The following is a 5,781-nucleotide window of genomic DNA, read 5'->3' as shown; positions in this document are numbered from 1 at the left end:
TTGTGGGCTGTTGGGTCATTGGCCACGGTTGAGGCAAGTGTTGGTTTAACCGAGGCTAAAAAAGCATTTTGAACAAGCTGGTCTTGTTGAAACCATTTTTGATACGCTGGATTGATGACATTGTGGTTGTCGGTTGTGATCGTTTGTGGTGGGGCGGATAAAGAGCCATCAAGGTGGCCAAAGATGTTGTGGCCGTGCATCAACATGGAGACTTGAGCTTTCCATGTGGAGTAATTTTGGCTACCGATTAATTTGATCGGCAGCTGGGACGCAGGATTGAATTGGATAACTGTATTGGTTGAGGGAGTAGTGTTGTCGGAGTTAACAACCGTGACTGCCATTGTTTCAGAGTAGGAGAGAATGGGAAAGAAGAAAGGAGGAAAAAAAATTCAACTCGTGTGAGTTTGAGAGGCTCTGATTACCATAAAGAGATAAGTAATTGAATGGAGTGAAGAGCTTGTCTATACATTTGATAGAGTATGAAATATATATACAGATTACAAATGTGATCCTGACTTATCTAGTAAAGCTTAACAACCTATTTAAATAAGTAACAACCTATTTGAATAAATAACAAAATATTAATGATTTATCTAAAGTAGAATACTCAATCAAAGAGGCCTAAGAAATAGTATTGTTAGCTTTGTTACATATAAACATTAGTGACCAAATTTTTCATTAAGGCTTAAAATTTTGAAATTTCCTTAAAAATAATTATTTAGCAATCTTAATTATTGGATTGAAAATTTTATTTGGCTCATTATAATGTATTAGTACTTGAAATATTAAATTCACAAATATGCATTTCTTCATTTTTTCTGTAAATTACCTCATCCTTTCTAATTAACATTGATTCCATTAACATAGCCATCATTATAATTAAAAATAAAAGATAATTAAGAAAAGTTAAACTCAATTAAAATTTTCATAAAATAAGATTTTTTTCATGTTTGTTTTATAATTCATAGATTAATTATTTCGAGTTTCGTAGTTACTTCTCTCAATAATATCATTTTCAAAGTTTGAACCTGAATCTCCTTTAAAAGTATAATAAATATTATCGATTGAGTCTTATCTTGATTGACATGGACATTGTTACCAATGTAGAAGGACGTGAGTTCGAGTGCACAGAAACGTATTATCCTCCTATTTATTTTCAAAAAAGAAAAAAAAAAATTCAAAAAATCTTCTCTTCATTCTCTTCTATTTTTCCTTGATTACTTTAATTATTTTTATATTTTCGTTTTCAAATATAATATATATATATATATGTTTTGATCTAAACAATGATTAAAACTTCCTTATTTTTCAAAATAATAAATATTAATATAAGACAACTTTTATTTTTATATTTTATATAAAATATTATTATAATGAAATTTAAACTTAACATATCACTAAATTCTAAAGTTCTAACTTAATTATTTCAACTAAAGTGTCATTTATTTTATATAAATTTTATAAATATACTTCTTACACAATTTTTCATCCACATTGTGAATGCACAGTAATCTAATATAAATAATACGCATTTGAACAACAATGATAAAAATCAAACACTACAATAATAGACTGATAATCGAAATATCTTTAAACCTAAAAAAAGTAATAAAATCTATACGTGATAAAATTTAACAACTATATGGAAAGAAGAGAAGTAAACAAAGAATTAGTGAAAGTTTTGCATTTTGTAAAGAATTAAAAAAATATAAATGTCAATCATGATCATTTGATTATACAAGTTAAATTCTAGCATATTAAATAATTAAAAAATGTGAGTTTAATCCTTCTATTTTAAGGATTAAAATATTATCACACAATCAATAATTATTATATAAACGGTGTTTGAATATAAATCAATACAAGATTCGTGTTACACATTTAAGTATAAATCCATCTAACTTGAACAAATATATATAAACTTAAAAAAGTTTACATTAAACTATAAATATGTAGAAAAATTAAGGGTAAACTATACCAATAGTCATTCAACTTTGATAAAACACTACACCAAAACAGACTTTTAGCGGCGCTTTGGTAAGCGCCAGAAAAAATGCCGCTAAAGAACGCGCCGCTAACTTTAGTGGCGCTTTTCCCACAAACGCCGCTAAAGACCAAGACCTTTAGCGGCGCTTTTATCACAAACGCCGCTAAAGATCAAAACCTTTAGCGGCACTTTTCCCAAAAACACCACAAAAGACCAGAACCTTTAGCGGCGCTTTTCCCACAAACGCCGTTAAAAATATGACTTAAAAATATATTTTAATTAAATAATATTTATTTCTATCATAAATATTATATTATGTTTTACTTTTAAAATTTAAACTATATACTTTTAAGGATAAAAAATATTAAATTAAAATTTCTATTAAAATTTTAACTTTAAAGCTAAATATAAAAATTAATGAATTTAAATTAATAAAATTAAAACAAGTTACATTTTATATTAGAATTACATAAGAAAATTGTTTACATTCTATATTAGAATTACATAAGTTCTGTTTACAAGTTACATTCTATATTAGAAAATTGTTTACAAGTTACATTCTCTCATGACCAACTCTCAAAATCAACTCTTTAAGGGATCTTTTTTCCCTTAACTCGGTGTAACCGAGTTGCAACAGGTGGTTTTTCCATACTTTTCTTGCCATCCCACATGTAAACATCACCTATAGCGATGTGATTTGCACCCGATGCTTACTAGCGTAAATGCTTACGATTGTTTTCTCACAAAGGGAATATAGCTGTACAAATTCATCCAAATGAAATAAATAAAAGCTTCACTCCGGGGAAGTTAAAATCAACAAAGACAATGGAATAGAACCTGTTGGCATCTAAGATGAGGATCCGAGAAACCCAATAAAATAATGCTCCATCTTGATAATAGCCATGCTATGTACCATCCCAACAACTATTGCAACCACAGAACCCAAGTACAGTCAAGGCCTTAAGGGCATAGATGAAGGCTACTACAGCAGGCTCAGAATGATAAATTAATTCAAGAGAGAATCACCATGTTCTCAGCAATATGCAGATTTGCTTTCTCAAGCAACAATGAGATGATGATTGGGTCAGCTTCAGTCTGATGATTTGATATAAGTATAACGTTGTGACCCTGCACCGAATTGTCTGACAATTAGATCCATAAAAAAGCCAGTTTAAACGTAAAAGATTCATTGCAAGCTTCCTAAGTCCCAGCTGCACGTAAAGTTTCCCGAATGTTGAAAACTTAATATGACCATGTTTAGCTTATGCCAATACAAAATTGAAAGGAAAACACCATTAAACTTTCCTTCTGAATACTAATATATAACTTCGGCCTTGCTTGCATAACAAAAATATAAATTGACATGATCTAAAGCTGATGAAAATTAAGAAATTAAAATAAAATGGACACACATTTCATTGTGCATTGGCTCAGACTTTCTAGAAAGTGATAAAGAGTAAACATTTTATTTAAAGCACTCTTCATTTTATTTAAAGCACCCGTGTCCAGCACATATGCAAACAAAGGTACTGGGATATGATCCTCCAAGGACATATCCAAGTCTGAATAACATAGCAAATTATAAAAATATATATAGATTTTAAACAGCTGAATTGAGGACCCAATATAAAGCCATCAGTTAATAATGGATTTCTAAAGAACTTCAAGGAATAAACATGAAACTAAGATCGAAGCATTGTTTATCTTTTCTATGGCTCTAAACATGAAGGGAATAGTAGCAACCATATTAGTTATTGTAAGGCATGGAAATTGAAGCAAGCATAGAAATTGAAGCAAATGAAAAATAGCATCCACATTTACAGGCAAATCAAGAATAACTTATTACTTATAAGGCATCAAAACTGGATAGTTCACATTTTCTTCATATTTGCACATGCATTCTTTTCTTGGTTATTATTATTTCCATGAGCAACCTACTACTTAAGCATTAGGATAACACAGAATTACATACCATGGCCAAGAAGATGAGCCAGATAATCTTCTGGTTTCTTCAGATACGCTTGCAAAAGACAAGGCAGTGCCCACCTTAATTCAAGGATATAGACATCCTTAACTGCCTCTAACCTGTAAAGTTTACCAGCTTTCCAGACAGGAACTTCCACCTTAAACTCTGGCTTTCCTTGAGAACCTTGTCTGACGTCAGAAAATAATTCAACAACCTAGTGCTGAAGTACATCCAAAGACTCTGCACCATCAAAAAGTATTATCATGATTATGCCATTAAAGATGTAAACAAATAATTTAGATAACAATTACACCATAATTTTCTTCCAACTGACATATGTACAATAAGCACTGAAATTCCTTCAAAAAATTAGAATAAAATGCTGAAGTATGTTTAAGCTTATAAACTTAAAAAAATTAGTTAAAAAATTCAGCTGTCTAAACAAGGTAAAATGGATACGAAAAATAAAACAAAATTTTGGACAGAAATGGAGGAAAAAAGAGGCAGTGAAAATAAATGCCATCCAAGTTAAAAGCACTGTTACCCTCAGAGACTAGAAAGAGAGAGTAAACAATGGCCACAAATCTAGAGAATCACAGCAAAGTAACTTACCACCACCAATTACCACTAGCTTCATCAGTCTGCCATGGTAATAATCATTATATAGTTCTAGTATTTGTTTGCGTAGATCAATCCCTTTCTCAACAGCATCAACCAGGCTCTTCTTGTTTCCTTCCATTTAAGACAATGAAAGTTCCTATTTTTCATGCCAGTAGACATAAATGAGTTAAAAGTGAACAAATATCAATTGGATGCAGAAACTAGTAGTTAATGGAATAAGCAGATTACCATGTCAACATTAAATCGTTCAATCCCAGCCAGAATATGTGGTGCTAGAAACAGATCTGCCTGCAAACAAAGTCAACAGGCCATATTTATGTATTATTCAGAACATTTCAAAATAAATAGTTTCAGATATTTCTTATTCTACAGTACATTAGGAGTGAACTTCTAAAAGGGTTTCATAACAAGCAACAGAAGATGATATTAGCTAAGTAAAACAGAACTTAGATCTATTGCTAACTCATTTCATCTGAAATCAAAAGGCATATATAGTTCAGGGGCAGAATGGCATCTAGATGATGCTTGATTTACATTTTCTTAATCACATATTGCTGCAGGAAGCACCCCCTCAAAAAAAATAAAAATAAAATAAAATCAAACCACATTAATTCAAAGGCATGTATAAACAGGAGAGAATGAAACTAACCATGGAAACTTCATTTCCAGTCGCATATTTTCCAGCATGATCTTTTAACATAATCCCACAAACAAATTATTAAATAAGAAACTACAGCAAAATAGTCTACAGAATCTAAATAAGAAACTGCACATTTATCATCCCACAAACAAATTATTTATCATCACCATAGAACTAATAGCAACTTAAATTCAACTTCATTTCTTAACTAATTAGTAACAACAGAATAATAATAATAATAATAATAATAATAATAATAATAATAATAATAATAATAATAAAACTAGTGTACCTCACTAGAAAAGAAAAGGTGATCCAAAAATGGGTGTATTGATAGTCCTTGTCTGTGCTACCCAACAGGGTGGCCAACCGACAACTCCTCCATTTGTAGGACACCACCACTCTTTCAATAGAAACCCTTTTGGAGAACGTAAGAGTTATCCAAAACTGCTGTAAGGGAGAGTTTAAGTATGCAACTCAAGAGAAAGTGAAGGGTTGATGCCTACTTATAAAAGTTTAACAGCTTGAGATCAACTATGATTTTGTTACATTTGTTACGATTTTCCT

At 30.7% G+C, this 5,781-nt stretch overlaps 1 long non-coding RNA gene across 1 annotated transcript; it reads right to left on the bottom strand.

The window, feature by feature from the left end:
• Nucleotides 1–2,887: 2,887 nt before the first annotated feature.
• On the bottom strand, nucleotides 2,888–5,431 carry LOC105762523 (uncharacterized). Its single transcript, XR_008191868.1, has 5 exons — nucleotides 5,224–5,431; nucleotides 4,803–4,862; nucleotides 4,566–4,710; nucleotides 3,960–4,193; nucleotides 2,888–3,115 (listed from the first exon to the last, which is right to left on the bottom strand). It is a non-coding gene; the product is annotated as an uncharacterized LOC105762523 (long non-coding RNA).
• Between the last annotated feature and the right edge of the window lie 350 nt (nucleotides 5,432–5,781).

This window comes from Gossypium raimondii, chromosome 12 (assembly GCF_025698545.1).
Source record: "Gossypium raimondii isolate GPD5lz chromosome 12, ASM2569854v1, whole genome shotgun sequence".
NCBI lineage: Eukaryota > Viridiplantae > Streptophyta > Magnoliopsida > Malvales > Malvaceae > Gossypium > Gossypium raimondii.
Note: the sequence above shows the minus strand (reverse complement) of the source record. Positions and strands in the feature narration are given on the sequence as shown.